Genomic DNA, 17154 nt, shown 5'->3' on the forward strand with positions numbered 1-17154 from the left:
AAGTATTGTGGTGTGAATAATACTGATTGCAGACTGCTACAATTTTGAGTTTTGCAGTTTCTGAATAGACAAGTGTGCTATTAGGCTGTCACTTGTGAGTCATTCTGGGCTTCGCAGGGGCTCCCCTTGTTCTGGTACAACTGCAGTGGTTCTTAGCAGAACTGTCCTTGAGGACCGCAAAGCCTCGAGCTTTTAAAGAGCAGGATGTTGCGCATTTCCTCAACAGAAGGAAGTTTTGAAATGTAAATGTCAACAGCAGTCTGTGCCCAGGTCTGGATAGGAAATACATTCGACCTCTTGGATCAGCTGTGTGACTTCGGGCTCCTGGGCTCAGCTGAGATCTCTGTAAAATAGTGTAGTCGCTCCCCTGCCTCTTCACTGGGAGAGCTGTTACCAGCTGGATTTTGGTTGGGACACAGAAGATGGTTTACTGGATGAAGAAGGAGGCTTGTTTTTATAGCAGATTAGCATTTGTGCTCTGCTTTTTATTTTTTGACATAGCTGGTCCTCAGCCAGGGAAAATACAAAGCTGTGCATGCCCAGTGGCTTCACCTTTGACACTTCCTTCCCCTCCATGTTCATGTCCATGATCCATCTCATCCCCTAGTTTTTTTTACCAGCTTTGCAGGTCAGTAGCTTCCAGCAGGGCAGTGCCAGTGCTGCAGACTGCTTGGAATTTGAGCTTCCAGCCGTCGAGGCATGCAGTAACTACCCAAGAATGCTGACTGCTAAAATGTGGACACGGGGGGAAGGTATGAAAGCACAATGTGAGGCTACGTGTATTGATTTATGGAAGCACTAACTACAGCGTGCTGTGGTGCTTGTATCTGCTCGTTCTGAAAGTTCATTGTAGATCATGGTGTAAATTTGTAACAGTGTTGGGATCGCGTTGCTGGTGGAGCACTAGCAGGTCATGCAACTTGAATGCAAAGGGTTTGGGGTTTTAGGTTTAATTTCTCAGAGTTATAAACCTTAATAAGATACATTCTTTCTGTAATTGAAAGCCTTATAAAAGTAATTGTGCAATCATAATTTGTACAACTGGCTATTAAACTGAGAACAGAAGGACAGTCCATGCCTCAGGGGGTTTCCAATATGTGTAGAAACTTTCCCAGGCAAACTTAAATAGTCGTCTTTTTATCTGTTTGAGTTAGGTTTTAAACATCTTCCTGAGGCCTTCTGCAGTTCTTTGATCACAGCCTTATATTAGCAGCTGAGAACCAGGCAGCGCAATTGTCACGCTGGTTTTCCCTACGAAAATGTGGCAAACGGAAGGAAGAAATGAGTGCCGTGAGGAACGAAAAGGGAGTGGGAGATGTTGTCAAACGGGAGTGTTTCTCGGTCTGCAGTTATCCCGTCTTGAACCTGACTATGTCACTCTATAATCAGAACAGCCCAAATGACACCATCTTTGGAAATTTTCCTCAGAAAACAGGCTTTTATGTAACAGCAGGGTGTTGGTGATTTGGCTTGATGAAACTAATTCCTCTCTTCCTTTTGCCCCAAGTTGTGCAGAGACCACATGAGAGCTGTGCTGCTTTGCATGCCAGGAGCTTTTAGCTCCTTTGGATACGTACAAATTGCGGCACTGGCTCATGCCGCTGGCTGAAACGCAAGCTGGAGCTGAATCCCAGTATTGTTCTGTGGCAGTCCATGCTTTATTTCCTCTTCATCTCCAAGTTTCCCTGCTTAGCCCTTCAGCACCAGTGTTAACTTATTCTGACTTCAGAGTGTTTAGCCAGGATTGGGTATCCAAAACTCGTGGAGAAATATGCCTTGGCGGGGCAGTTTTTGTTTTCTTTTTCTGCTTAAGAAAAACCTCATGCGTTAAAATGGGTAAATGGTTTCTCAATAAGCCATTGCTGTTTAAAGAAAATAATCGATGCCGAGGCTTTTAAGAAAATCTGAAGCTGTTACATGAAGCCAGCTACCAAAGTGTTGCCTCCTTGCTTGGCCTTTTATCTTCTGCAGCCGAAGGGAGAAAGTGACTTAGTAGGTCTGATTTGTAATAAGATCTAAATTGTGGGTTGGATTGTCTGGCCAAGAAAGGCCTTATTGACTTAGGAAATATAAGGTGATCAGATTGGGTGGAGTAACTAGTTTTCCATTATATGTTCCTTTGGTGTCTGGGTTAGCATGAGTGGAGGTTCTTGCTCCCTTGTAGCAATGCATCATTTAAAAATCTGTGCCAGATTTAGTACATACTCTTATTTCATTGCTTTTTCCAACGCCTAAGTGGACTGAGACTTTGGGAACTCAGCCTTGCCCTGCAACAGACTCCTGTGTGACCTTGAGTAAGTCATTTAATGTCTGTTCCTCCTTTCCCCACCTGTACAATTGAAATGCTGCTGTTTCGTCCAGTCTGCTTGGAAGATAAAGCTTTGGAGCAGGTACTGTCTGCTCTTACGATTGAGTACAGTGTGTCCTACTCCTCTTTGGCTTTACTGTAAAGACAAAAATACTATGCCAGGTGGCTGTGGTTAAAAAGCATATTTTAATGCCTTCCAATTGCCAAAAAATAAGTGAAAGATATCTGTTGTTACATTTATCCTTCCCAGACACAATGTGGTTTTTAAAATGTTTAAGAAAGATATATGTTTGATAATCAATGGAGGCAAAACCTCTCCAGAAGCAGATAAGAGGGGCTTTTCTTTAGAAATGTGCCTTCTGCATCGTTTTCTAGTAGGGCCTGGGGGAACAGCTAATGTAATAGACATTCAACAGCGTAAATAACATCTTTTCTCTTTCTCAAAGTGGCAGATGTGATGCTGGTTTCTACCTGCTCTGTGCCATTCAATCTCTTGGTCAGCCTTTTCGGTTTGAGTTCATATGTATGTGGTGTCCGGTAAAAAAGGATGGGTGCAAGAGTGGAGAGATACAGGCCAAACACAGCCCCATCAGTGTCTTGGTTGCTGACTTTTTTTTCGCTGTGCGAACAGTAATTCAGCAGAAGTGTCCCTGATCGTGGAAATATGTAGGGAATGTCGTGTGGGCGTCCTGCAGTTTCTTTTTTCATGAATTGCTGTGATCCAACTGCTAAACATTATGCAGTGATGTATCCTCTGAAGTTAGCCTAAGGCTTGCCAAGGAAGCTTAATATTTTGCTTTGATGTCTGCACGGGACCCTTACTGAACATGAATGTGAAATCCTTCAACACAAAAGGCTGCAGCTCCTCCAGCAGAGAGAATTTAGACAAAATAGAGAACTTGTGTGCGCCTGAGTTTCTCGGTTGGGGTTGGATTGTTAGCTAGGGACCACTTAGAAGCTCTCTCCTCTGTCTTCTCAGACAGGAGATGCAAGATTTATAAGCAAACCTTATTCCTAGTCATTGTGGCCTGTCTGCTTCCCTGGCTAGCAGACTGCCGGAGCTTGAGCTTGTTGGTACGACAGCCTCTTGGTGAGCTTTAGGGCACGCTGAAAGCATCAGACTTTGTTCCATGCTGCAGCCGGGGGATCTTAAAAGAATTTGAGGCTTTGGTGCTGGCTTTCAGATAAGTTATGGATGAACTCAGCTACTTTGAAGCATTTGATGGACCCTGTATAGGTGAAGTGATCAGCAATTGTTGGGCTTTTCGGGTTTTTTTTTTTTTAACTCTCTTTCTGAGTATGCGGGCAAGGCAGTGTGTAATGTTCTTAGTGCTTTGCTTCTCATGAACCAGGTGATATTTGTATGTCAGTTTGCCTTGAAGACAAAGTTATTTGCTGGGTGAGGGGAGGATGCACAGAAGCTAAAACAGTAATCCTAAAATTATGATGTGGTTGTTTCAAAACTTTAATGGAAAGAGACATTTAGTAATTGTCCAAGACTAGTCAAGTGAAAATCCTGCGTTTCCATCACAGGAAAAAATCTGTCTGTGGGGTGAGGCGAGTATTCCCTTTTCATGGGTAAAGTTCTTACCATTTTTCATTACATGCGGTTTCTGCTTGCTTTGAAAGTAGATCATGTTTCTTCCCAAATAGGAATTTACGTTCCCAGCTTCACAGTAGTGAACTCTTAAGGCCAGGAGGAGCTATCACATCATCACATTTGACCTCCTCCAGAGCATGGGCCAGCAGATTTCATCATGATTGCAGCATTTCTTTCAGAAAAACCATTTAGTCTTGATTTGAAGACTTCAAGAGGGGAAATTCACTGCTCCCCTTGGTCATTTTTTCCAGTGGTTAATCATCCTTACTATTAAAACTTGGAGACTTTGAATTTAGTTTTGTCTGGCTTGTGCTTCCTGTCATTGGCCATTATTTTCTTTCTTTTGCTGAAGAAATAGATCTATAGTACCTACTATTTTGCCCTTTAAAAGGTTCTGGTATACAGTAACTAAGGTCACTCAATCACTTTTCTGATAGGCTAAACAGATTCAGCTTGGCATGGTGAAATTTTTTTTTTTATCCAATTCTGTATCATTTTTTGTGGTTCTCTTCTACATCTCTAGTGTTTAACATCTTTTTAGGAATGGAAACGGGGCTGGTCTCGTTGTTCCAGCCTCAGACTCAGCAGTATATGGCAGTAACATCTTTACGGCGTACACATTTTGTAATTGTATTAGTCTTACTGACTCAGCACCACGCAGTAAGCTTCTGTTCATTTATTTGCTGTTAGCTCTTTATGCACTGGGTTTATCAATTTCATGCACATTTCTAGAAGCTGTCCAGTAGCTTCTGGATCTGGCTTTTCAGCTCTTGTTCCCTAATGAGTTGTCACTTTTAGGTATTATTCAGAGCTTGCTCTCAATTGCAGGTATTGCTAGAGTTCAAGCTGTAAGTGATAAACAGCAAAGCAGTTCCATGAGAATTCATGTTCCCCATTTCACTGCTGTGAACTGGAGGTCGGGTGTCTGGTAGTTCTTAGCTTCCATGAAGTTTAAAATTCAGTGCAGGTTGAGAGGACTTAAGTTCTCAGTAGAATGATGTGTTGTCAAAGTTGTTAAATGAGAGCCTTTTCCTTCAGCGTTTTGACCAGGAGATGAGCATTGATGAGGCAGAGATGAACACTTGCAATCAGGCTCATCCCCAGGACCTTTACTAGACAGATGTCGGTGTTTGCTGCCCTTGCCGTTGCTGGTCCGTGTTGCAGCAGGGAGGAGGGGAGTGGGTCTCGAAGACTGTCATTTGAGTACCTCTCATCAGCTCTGGGCAGCCTTTATCTGGGAGGGAATAAACAAGCAAAAATGCCCTTTTCGGGAAGAAGTCAGGGTATGAAATCTGAGCGGTGTGGTGAGTATTTGTAGTACCTATTCCATAGGACAGCTACCTTAATTAGATTATCTTTCTGTCATATCTAATTGCTTCCTCTGGGGCTTACCCTACGAGCTACTGTGCTCCCTCAGTTCTGCTGTCCAGAACAGGCTCTGAAGACAGTCAGGATCAGGCCTCTTAGTCAGGATGTGGTTGTTTAACAGAAGGAGCTCAAGGTAATTTATATCTCCTTGTATAATTGTGTTTATACAGCAATTAATTGCTATGTGATTTTAAAATATTTCATTCTGCTCCAAAAAAAAGAAGGAAAAAGGTAATAATTCAAAACCGTTCAGAATTCCCCGTCAAGAAAGAGGGAACGGATGAAAATGGGTTTTTCTAATCCATCACTTTCTTTATAGAAATAGCTCTCCTTTCATCTGCTTCCTCTGCATTAGAATTGATGACCTGGGCATAAATAAAATATTGTTCCCATTTATTATCCAGGGAACTGACACGGACGAAGGACAGTGAGTCACCAAGGTTTTTGCTGCAGATCCTGAACAGCTGGAGAATGGAGTTGATCAGGTCTGAGCCGCCTTGGGTTTGCTGGGTTCGGTTCAGTTGTTGGCCCTTGCAGCTGGAAGAGGAGGAAATGCCAGCAGGCTCGAAGGCTTGCTGATGGGGTGAGCTGCCCTGTGAACTTCCCATATGGGTGTGTGCTTTTTAATCTGATTTATAGTTGTAAGAACGAGCCCAGGAAAAACGCAGATACAAGTCTTAGAACTCTGAGACCTCTGGTTTTGTCTGTAATTTGGTCACAGGCCCACACCAACATGGGGTCCGCACGGGAGGGGCTTTTTCACCTGCTACATCTTGGTGAGAAGACCCTGGCTTCTCAGGAGGAGTCCCTTGCGATACTTTCTATTGCAGTCTCATTTTACAGTAGCAGGAAATACTGTCAGAGGGCTTCATATCTGTTTTGGAGGAGCTGTTACATCTGCCAGGAAGAAGCAAATCTCTCTCAGATTCTGGCCTCTCCTGGAGAGGGGCCTCCATGTCTGTCTGTTGGAGGTGTTTGGCCTGACAGTTCTTCTCATCCAGCAGAACTGAAATGGGCAGGCATTGAGAGTGCGCAAGGGAACTGCACCCAGAGTCTCCTCTCTTAAAATACATGGTGTGTTTGCATGGAAATGACGACTGTTAGAATAAGTAGCAATAACAAAGGTAGAAACTGAAACTGTCTTTATCTGAAACTTGTAATTTGAAGACTTCCAGTGATGTCTCTCCTTTCAGCAGTGATTACCACAGAAGGAATGAGTTAAAATCAGATTAAGCTTAGCTGCTTATGCAGCAGATATGAACACCTTGATTCCAGCCCGGCTCTGAGAGGGGAGGCTGGGGAGAAATGCAGGCATGGGTACACATGTGCTCTGCTTTGAATCTGCAAGAGGCTGGGGCTGTCCTGTCCTCTGGCATGGCTGGGAGACCTCAGTGCCTGGGGACCAGTCCTCTGATACACTTCTCTTCAATTTGCATAGAGGGCATATCCACAGGAATAACATAAAATTCAGTACCACACTTGTTTTATAGTAGAGACCTGCATTCAGAATTTAGGCAACAATTTAAACAAGGAAGGGTAACTTGTGATGAACCTTCTCAGCAGTAAGGTGTAGGTACGATGGGTTCATCTCACCGCAGTGGATCTTATCCAGGGACAGAGAAGAGCTGCTGCCCGGGACAGATCTGCTTTTGCTGAAAAGCGACTCTGCTCTCATTGTCAGCACTGGTGCTGTTGTGAGCTTAGCGGCTATATTAGTGGAGTACAGTGTTCCACTGATACATGGACGGTCACTGTCATGCTGCTAACTAAACTTGTTGCATTAGCAAGTTTCTATCTTCCGTCCCAGTTCTGTCTTTTGTTTCTCTCTAAAACCCATGCAGTAGCAATAGTTAATGTGGAAAGGAAGGGCTTTACCCACCCCCCGCCACTCCTTTGTAAAATCACTTGCTTGTTGGATGCTTTGAGCAGGCACTGACCTACAGAAAGACAGCAGCACTCAAAAATGAGGGAAAAACTTGACAGCTGCTGCTGTAGCAATTGCAGATTCACCAAAATAAAATGTGTTTTTCATCCCTCTATCCAGAAAGACACCACTGGGCTCGGTTTTCATCTTCTGTAGTTTTTCCACAGTAAATAACAAAATTCTTCTCTCTATATTGCCCTTCTACATACCAAAGCATAAATGCTTGTGTTCAGTGGATGTCACTGAGGACTTGAGGGCCAGAGATGCCAGACTCTTCTCAACTCCCTTGAACTTCCTGCAGATCTGGGAATGCTGGTGTCTGCTGGGAATGAGGCCGTGGAGGTGAAGGATCGGGGTTGACCACCAGCATGGCCCGAGGCCCAGCAAGAAGACCTGGAAGATGCGGATTTTCATTTTCTTCTCCCATCCCGTGTTGTCTAGATCAGATGGTGGCTGTGGAGTTTACCATCTCCTTTCAGGCGTCGTGTGTGGGAGATGGCCTGTCCTCTCCAAGGCTCAGGGCAGCGTTCCTGGGGGGAGCTCGGTGCGCTTCATAGGAATAAACATCACTTCTGCCAGTAGGCATGCCTTGGTAGTTTTCTTTGGTTTAATGTTGGGTAAATGTCAGTCTTGCGTAGCAAGTGGTCTTCTGCTTGTCTAGCAGGAATTAACCTGTGATCTTTCTGTGTACATGAATTTGCAGCTTCCTGCCTTTGACCCAGTGGTGCTTCCACGGGCTGTCTGGGCTTATCGTTTGCAGTGCTCTGTGTGGGAAATCAGGCAGCTTGCTAAGATTCATGCATACCCTTTCTCCCCACTCCCTCTTCCCATGGGGTTAAAAGTGCTCCTTAGGCAATGCATTTGCTCTTACTTTTGCCTGATTAAGCAGTCTGGTGTCAGTACATGTGTAGTTCCAGAAGTTGGTGGAGATATTAGAAAAGCCTAGATCTCTTGTAACTCTCCCCCTGAAGGAGGTCGATTTCCCATGAGATGGAATAGAGTTTTACCTGCACTATACGTGTGCATTATACAGCACTTAGTTCCCTGGCAGCAGGGAGCAGTGGGAGAGATGGAGAAGTGTATACCCCACAAGAATATGACTGGACCTGGTCGAAGAACTTGATGCTAAATTCCCTTCCTCTCTGCAAGGCCTCTGGTAGATCTTGAATCCGGTAGATCCGAAGTGAGGGCGTGTGGCAGCCATCCGCACTCACAGGGGCTGCGCTGCCCTTCTTCCTCGGGTCCGCCCAGCGCTGCCGTAGTGCAGGAATGGATTTTCCTGTGCAGAGGGAAGCTGAGCCGGAGGGGAAGGGAACAGTTACTCCCTGGTGCGGTACCCATGCTCCTTGCTCTCATGGGGCTGCAGATCCATCCTCCCTGCTTGGGCAGCAGAGAAGAGGGGGATCTGTCTGCTGCAGTAGTTACTTTTAAAAGCAATTACTCTGACACTGCATCAGCTTTGTTTCTCACAGTGTTTCCATCCTTCTTCATCTTAAAGTCAAGTTTCGAAGCGTAGCAGTATCGGCAACCGGAGACCATCAAAATTGTAAGACAAGCCTTGAAATATTGTGGAGTTTCATAGGAGGAATAAATTTGGTGGGGTTTTTTTTGTCTTCACGTGTTTGCGCCTTTAGCATTCACGTTTTGAAATTTCACCTTGAAGTCTGTGGGCTAGAAACACATTTAAAAATAAATAAGAGCAGAGTCCAGGAGCCTAGGGCTTTAATAAGGAGGGGGAATAGCACAGGACTCATGATAACACGAGGAGACTTAACAGCGTTGCGTTTGAAGTGAGTCAAAGTCTGGAGGGGAGCCTGCCAGGCGTGTTGGAGGGAGAAAGGGACAGACCAGTGTGCAACTGAATTTTGACATGCTTTGTAGAGCTTTGCTCAGGCTTTAGCTTAGCAGAGGAGCGGCTAAAATAGCGTTAGAAAACTATGCACTTGAAATAACACAAAAACCTCAATTTTAGGCAATTTGTATTTCCCTAAATACTGATCTTCATTATTTGCAAAGCCTCGTAAGATCTCCTCTGCAACTGCAATATAAAAGTTCCCTTTGAAAGAAATCTCCTGCTTTCTTCTCTGGTTATAATGGACCGTTGTTGTACTGACACATGAATTAATAACTGGGAATTTGCTCCGGGATCCTGACCCATTTAAATCAGTTTGTACAGCCTGTCTGCCTGGGAGCAACACAGCCCATCAGAGCATTGGTGTCACCTTCGTGTTGTGCTGACGTGTGTTTGAGAACCGCTCCGATGAACAGGGCAGCAGCAGCGGTTCGTGGCTCGTTTCTGACGGGATCGGCATCCGTATGGTCCCATTTGTTTTCTGTCTTCCTGAGCAGCATCGGTGTTACGGAGGGAGTGCTGCAGAGTGTGCACCAAATGTCCTTTTGCAGCTCGAGATACTTTATCCGTAGTATTTTTGGAAGTCTTGTGAACAGTGCTGACTTTTTGTAGTTTCAGCTCCTAGAAACATGAAAAGATGAGAGAATCTCACCTTAAAAAAACCACAACCAAAACAAACAAAAAAATATGTTCTAAGTCCTTACTTAAAAAAAAAAAATTTAAACTGCTACTTAAATTTGTCTGAATTTTGAGCCAGGCTGAGTATTTTAATGATCAGGAGGGGGAGGCTGGCATGTGGCACTGGCACACTGGGGTTTCAGAGCCCAGCAGTCTGTGATGTGAAAGCTGTGTGAGCACTAAAGGAGGGGCCGTGGAGGTTCGAGTAGGTCTGAAGATGGCTTCAGCTGGCGGTGACAGCTCGCTTCTTTCAGCTCCTTGGAAAATCTGCCCTTTGTTCCCTTCTGGCTGTGGTGCAGGGGTAGAGGACCTAGACCCAGCAGCGTGAAACAGTTCCAGGGGTGAGGTTCTCTCGCACGACAAAGCAGGAATCGATGCTTTCCCTGCAGAAGTGGGAGGTAGCAGAAGAGCGAGGTTCTTCAGTCACTGATGATTTGTTCTGTTACGTTGAGCTTTTTCATGACAGCATCGTCATACGGCCTTTCCCAAGCAGCAGAGAATGTCTTTTCACGGGAGGCAGAGGCGATGCCGGCAGGATAGCCTGCTGGTATTTTTGCAGGTGTGTGTTCAGCCCTTTTGCACTGTCTGGCTGCAGTCTCTCCCCACCTATCCTGTGCGGTGAAAGTGCCGAGTTGGTTCCTGTTAGGACAAAAGGCTCTTACCAGAAGTACAGCTGGGCCCTGCTTTTGTGGGACATGGAGAGATTGAGGGGATTGAATGAGCACCTGCTGCTGCCAGGAGGCAGAATAAAAAATTGTAAAAACATCTCCCATCAGAATAAAAAAATACGTGGTAGCATCTTTTATCTTTCCAGTGTGTGCACCTTCCTTCTGACAGACTACATAACCCGAGACATAAAAGCGATGTAAAACTGCTCGGATGTAGCTGTTCCTAGGGTGAAACTCGGAAGCCTCATAGTTATTCACTCTGTAATCGCACAGCAGTGTAAACTGCTGGGGAATAAGGCTGTGCTGAATTAATTGAATTACTTCAGAGATTAGTTTGGTCCACTAATTTCATATCGACTGTGGGCTTTAAATAGCATTAAGGACCCAAGTTAAAACTCAATTAAAACTCAGGAGCACAGTTTGAACAGGGTAAGGTCACATCTGTGTGCGAGGTAGAATAATGTAGCTGGTTCCCTTGACATGGGTCTGTATCTTGCATAATCGGAGCAAAATTGAATCTCAGTTTAATCTGATCATTGACTGTTCCTTCTGTGAGGAAGAACAAGGTGGAATTAACGAACCCTGAGGAGGTCCCTGTAGTCTGTGCAGATACAGGGACCAAGTAATTGAACTCATGCTCCCTTGGGAAACACTTGAGTGTGATGCAAGTAGATGGGTGATACGGCTGTGCTGTCTCGGGCAGCCCCCAGAATCTGCAGTGGGTCTTTTTGTAGTTAAATTCCCCCAACTTTCCATTGCGTAGTAACTCACACGTAACCTCCTTTTAGAGTTGTCGTGCACCTAGTGCTGTTACCAGGCATAGTGGTTCCTATAAGCAGATTGCAGGACTTATCTTTTTAATCAAGTTGTTATTGCCATAATTAATAGGGCTTGAAAGGTGCCATTAAAGCAGAGCTTCCTGTGTGATGTTGGTTACTGGGGGGGATAGCAGCTGATAGGAATTGGGATTAAGTGCTAGAGCGAGCAGAATGAGTGTGAGGAGAGCATATCTATACGCAAACTCCTGTGCACTCCAGTTGGATTGGCATCATGCTTTGGTCATACTTAAAGGTCTCCTTTCCCCGTTCAGATTGTATTTTATGAGAACGTCTCATCCTTAGGTGTTCAAGGCCTAAATCAGCAGCAAGAATAGATAAATAGATGAATAATAATAGATAGGCAGTGCTGTGCAAGTGGCTAGTAACTTAAAACAGAAGTTGTACACATAGTTGGGAAGTGTGTGATAACACAGCTCTTTCTGAATAGATCATTGGGTGAATTTTTCTCCCACAGACTTCAGTGCCTCTTAAAGCCAGGAGTTCGTAATTCTGTTTCTCTTACTCACTGAATTGCTCTGTCCCAGTGGGGATATCACAAGCACAGAAAACGTCCTTTTTTGAAGAGTCCATATGGCTGTAGTCATTTGCCTTCTCCTGATACTACCTTTTTGCATTGCCTAGGACGTGCCAACTGCCCTTGATCTCTGGCGGTGGCTTTGGGCCCTCTGTTTCTGTTTGCATCCTCGCAGTGAGAATAATTTGCAGCTTTCGAGAGCGTAGCCTGGAGGGGCATGCTCTGTTCCTTTTTCCTCTTGTACCTCTTTGCAACCAGTTGCCTTTTCGTTTTTGTTTTATTGGTTTCTTCAAAGGCTGCCAGCTGGATATAGGTAAGTGGGGGTTTTCTCTGCTGCAGTCTGCAGAGAACAAGCATCAGTATGTAGCCATTTAGTCCTGGCAACTGCTTCCTATTTTTCCAGATGATTCCAGCCAGCTCTTTTTGTGTTTAGCCCATTGTTGAATGCCATCACAAAGACTTGGGGCATTAATCTTGTCATCTGTTCGGTGTGTGGAACTGCTGAGTAGGCTGTGCGGTGAATGAGAAGCTGTAGGTACTAGGGAAAAGGGGTATGGTGTGTAGGCGTGTTTGGAGCACATTCAGAATTCATATCTTTCCCTGGCTGTACTGATTGAATATAAAAATCTCCTCCTGTGTTTGCAGTGGTCACCAGTAACAGGAATGTGCAAGTGTGGAGGTCTGATGGCGGTGGGAAGGCAGGCAGAACGTGGAACAGGCTGGAGTGGTGGAGGGGTATAGCTCTTCTCTGCATGCGTCTGCGGTTGTCTGCGTGCTGTTGCTCCACTGAGGAAGGCTCTGAAGGAGCCGTGCATCTTCCTTGGAGCAAACAGAATGATAGATTCAGCACTTCGGACTGAGGCCAGAGTATAACGAATGGGCTAAACCAAAATGACAGCTCCCAAGGTCGTGGTCTTCAATATATAAGGATTCAGCTTTGAGCCTTGCAGGCTGAGTCCATCTCTAGCTAGCAGAATGTGTCTGCCACAAAGGAGCTGGCACTTCTTAGATGCTGGCTGTGTGTTATGCTTCCTTCTGCGGCAGATCTGGTTTAACAGCGTCTGTGAAACCCAAACTCCCTGTCCTGCAGACTGTCTCTCACTAGAGCTGCAGTTCTGTACTGTGGTTCTTTGCCAGCAAATTTAGTTTGAGAACATCCAACTCTGGACGACTTGTGTCTGTCCCCATACTGTGATTACTAAGCAGCCTGTGTGGTTGCCCTTTAAACTGGATCTTTGACATGGTACAAGGAGAAAAAGCTATTTCCCTCAACCCACCGCCCACCAAGTATTTGTTTTTAAAAACAATTATTTCACAATTCTAATTTGGAATCAGCACAGCTGGGGGGGCCATAATGAGTATCTGTAAATTGGATGATAAGAACTTCTTAAACCAGAGCAGCTGCCAAAGGCATCTTAACATGGAGCTTCTGCCATAACGAGAGACAGCTTGGCAGGTGAGGATCTGCAGCCAAGTAGCTGACTCCAGGCTGGTGGTTTCCCACCTGGGTGCTCAGATCAGCGCTCCTTAGGCCCTGCAGCTTTTAGATGCCTCCCTGCTGAGTGGAGCAGCCAGGAGTGGGGAAGGTTTGTGAACGTGAGTAGTCAGGAGGAATAAGCTGTTGTGCGTTGCACATCTTAAATGCGTGTATTGTTTTTTAGAGGGCTCAGGCAGGATGGGAGAGGTTTGTCGCTGGCATATACACATGTGTTTCCAGCCAGACACTGAGCATTAGCAGTGCAGAGAAAAATATGTGCTTGGGCTTGCAGTGGGGAACAACAACAAAAGTATCCTTTCTGTTTCTTTCAGCTGGAAAGGGATGCCAGGAGCTGTTGTTTTAGAGAATAAGAAATCTGGATTTATAAGCATGTGTGTGAGAGACACCTTGGAATGTGTATCAAGAAAATCTACATAGAGAAAATGCACAGCGGAGAAAGCAGGTCTTACTGCTGACTGTCACTGTTCAGGGAAAACAAGCATGTTGTGGAAATCTCTTTCTGTGTTCCTTGAAAAAGAAAAAAGAAGCGACAGCAAAGAACATCTGTTTGTGTATAAATAGATCCAATTCTTCAGATTTCGTTGTGCCCGTTACAGCATGAGCCAGCTTTTCTGGAGTGCCAGAAGAGAAGGAACGTCTCCAGAAAATGTTGAGGTTACAACACCCAGGTAAAACCTGCCTGTGCTGCCTCTACAAAGATGCAGTCAACTTAGTCTTGCAGCCAGCAAAGGCACTGGTGAACTTGACATGGTTGCCAGAGTTCTCTCACTTCTTTTTATATGATTTGCCAAATCCTTAGCTGGCTGGAGGGTGACTGTTAAGACAGGCAGCAGGACTGAAAGTTGAGCAGTGGTATGTTGAAAAGTTCTTCTGGAGCGGGGGATAATTAATGTGATTTTTGTTTTGCAGTGACCGCCCTTAGATGCCATAAAATGCTGGCTTGAGCTGGAAGGAAGGGCACCTCCGAAAGGATGCTACTGTCCCATAGGAGTGGGCTGGAATAGTGTCCAGTGAGCCCTGAGCACAAAGCTGATGGGTTTGGTTTTGTTGTTTATTAAAGACAGGCCTTTGTACAGCAGTAATGGAAAATCCTATTTCTGTACCAATAAAAACTTTGCTCCTGTGGTTGTTGTTGGCAAACTTAGTCACTTTGGTGTTTATGGAAAAGTATTTACTGGGAAGGACTGCATGGTTAGCAAGCCTCATCTGCTTTCATTTTGCTTTGATGGTACACGTGTTGCTGTGGGACCTTCTGTTTCATCCCTGTACCCCGTCCACAGTCCGCCCTTCCAGGCTGGTATCCCTCTGCTGCAGCGTGGACAGCCAGTGCCCCTGCTGTTTGCTGTGGCAAGGTGGAGCATTGCCTGGGTCTGGCCTGGGGGGCCTCGGCTTTGGGGGGGCTCCTGCTTTGCCACACAGGGTGCTGAAACAACGCAGTGTGTGTTTTGTAGCAGTCAGGCTAGACCTAGTTGGCGTGTGGGGTATCAGCCAGCTGACAAGAACAATAATAAGGAACTTGAGTGCTGCGGAAGGATTAAAAGAAGCTTCTCTAATAAATGCAATTACACAAATGTGCTTGAGCCATGTGTCCTATTTAATTCCTGCCCAAGAAAAGAGGCATTCCTCAGGGCATTGCTTTTGTCTGAGTGAAAGAGATACCCAAGTGCCTCAGGCATCCTCTGAATCCAGAGTGGCTCTTCTGTGCACTGGGTGGCAACTAGTATTGGGCTTCGGATTCCTGTGAAGAGCAGTTATTCCTCCAGGACTGAGTCATTTTTCTTGCCAGGCAGTGGCTTCATAGCTGGCAGAGCCCTTGCTGCCATCCAGACCTCACAGGCAGCTTTCGTTGCTGGATGTGGCTCCCTGCCTGCGTGCCCCATGGCGTTGTGTTTGCCCACAGAGCTGCCTCGTTCATGCAACTGGGGATCTTCTAGTGGGCCTTTGCTGCTTCTGGAGAGTACCTTGGTACTAAGAGGGGCACCAGGCTGAGCACCGTGATCTGCTGGACTGGTTTTCTTGTCAGGGTGGTTTTAAATCATGCCTTTAATGCATTTTGTTGTCTCCTGCTGGTCAGTGAATTTCCTGTCTCTGCCTTTCATGTGAACAGGACTCACATTGGAGAGAACATTTTACAGGCTGTTACAGAGCTTCGTGGCATTACACCAGGCAGCACCCAAGAAATACTCGCTGGAGCTAATGGGCTAGTAGCCCAGCTCTGGGAATTAGGACTGTTAGCTGGAAACATGCAGCAGCCTTCCCGGTGCGGTGGGGGCAGGAGGCAGCTGATGAATGCAGATGTGCGTGGATGTAAGAAAAGGGGTCCAGGCCCATCTGCAGGCTTGCTGTTTCTCGGGCACGGCTTTGACTTTGCTTCTCCGTGAGGCAGCAGTTGGGCAGGCTTAGGGCTGCATCCCTAGGGCTGGACTGATGGAAGTGGACAACCTGGGAAGGGCAGGGACCACCCCCCCAGAATGCCTTATGTGATGTGGGGAGAGCACGTTTGTGCTGCCCCAGGGTTGGGTTGCTCTTAACTAAATAGATGGCCAGCGTTAGTGGGCCAAGGAGGTAAAACCTTGAATGTTTCTCTTTTCTCTCAAAACTCCATCTCCCCACGTTTGAGGGTATTTAATCTGAAATCATCACTTATCTGTAGAAGCTGAGGTTTTAAGAAAACCGTTAAATATTCCGAGGTTCCTGGTAAGGTGCAAGGTAAAGGATTAAATGGTCCAGAAAAGCTGCTCTTTGACTTTCCCAGCTCCTTGCCCCACAGTGCAGGCATTCCCTGAGGTATCTCATAAGGTAACTTGTGTGCAGAGAGCAACTGTGTTCTTGCTCATAAGCACCAAATGTTTAATTCAGTGTGTGCTTGTCAGAGTACATTAAAAATGCAGGTAGCACTTGCTGTGTGTGAGCCAGCTCTTGTGAGGCCCTGTCGCAGGGTGATGTTACAGACTTGACACAGGCGGAGTCTGCTGGCTCTTGGAAGTGCCCCGGCTACCTGGAGTGCCGGGCCAGGCCAGCGTTGCCCTGTCTCTTCAGAACACTGCCTTTTCGTGGTGATGATGCCTGAAGATCCCAAGGAAATGTGGGGCAGAGCAGATGTGCCATGACTGGTGATTATCTGGTGTGGTTTTGCTGCTATGTGGTTCTCTGTCGTCCATGTTCCTCTCTATCTGGTTGTATCTCATCCTATGTTTAGATCCAGTCCTGAAGATTTCCCTGGTGCCAGTGGGAATATGAAGCCTTGCAGATACCTCAGCAAGGTTAAGGTCTTTTGTAAAATGGCTAGAGTAGAGGTTGTATTTGTGTGCACAGCACCGTGCACAAATAGGTCCCGATCTCGTGGTTTGGTTCAGCATCCGTCTGTGCAGTCTTCCTGCGGGGAATTCATGTGTCGTCAGGTGCAACAGGAAGCCTCTTTGAGCAGCTTGTTTTTGGAAAAGAGATTCAAATCAATATTTGGTAGCAACGCTGCATTAGGTAAGGTTGAGGCAGTAGTGTGAAATCTGTAAATGGAACTGGAAGGGTGAGAATAGACATTGCTGGGATACGGGGGAGAAAACAGCGTTACTCTTGAAAAGTGCATTTGGCTGGTACAGCACTGGAAGTGCTGGCGGTATCAGGTGGAGTTCCCAGTGGGCTGCCAGTACGCCTGGTCAAAAGGGCAGGCATTAGAACTGGAGGCAGCTGCTCCCTTCCCATCTGCAGGACAAGACCTCTGTTCACCAGTGCTCAGCTCCTCCTGACATTGCGCTTTGTGCTCTCTCCATCTCAAAGGCTGTAACGATGCGCGTTTCTCAGGCCCTGGCTAACAGTTGCTATAACTACCATTAATGCTGTCGTTGAGGGCAGGTCCTGCTTTAGCCTTATGTCTGTCGACCAGCCAGCTGAATTTTGTTTTCTTG

General features: G+C 45.9%; 1 protein-coding gene and 1 long non-coding RNA gene across 5 annotated transcripts in view; both read left to right on the plus strand.

The window, feature by feature from the left end:
* The window catches only part of YPEL2 (yippee like 2), a 39287-nt gene that overhangs the window by 14471 nt on the left and 7662 nt on the right, over positions 1-17154 (plus strand). The window lies entirely within an intron of this gene.
* Positions 5661-17149, plus strand: LOC142363703 (uncharacterized). The gene is made up of 3 exons (XR_012765902.1): positions 5661-5859; positions 13561-13917; positions 14159-17149. It is a non-coding gene; the product is annotated as an uncharacterized LOC142363703 (long non-coding RNA).

Source organism: Opisthocomus hoazin, chromosome 20 (genome assembly GCF_030867145.1).
Source record: "Opisthocomus hoazin isolate bOpiHoa1 chromosome 20, bOpiHoa1.hap1, whole genome shotgun sequence".
Classification (NCBI taxonomy): domain Eukaryota; kingdom Metazoa; phylum Chordata; class Aves; order Opisthocomiformes; family Opisthocomidae; genus Opisthocomus; species Opisthocomus hoazin.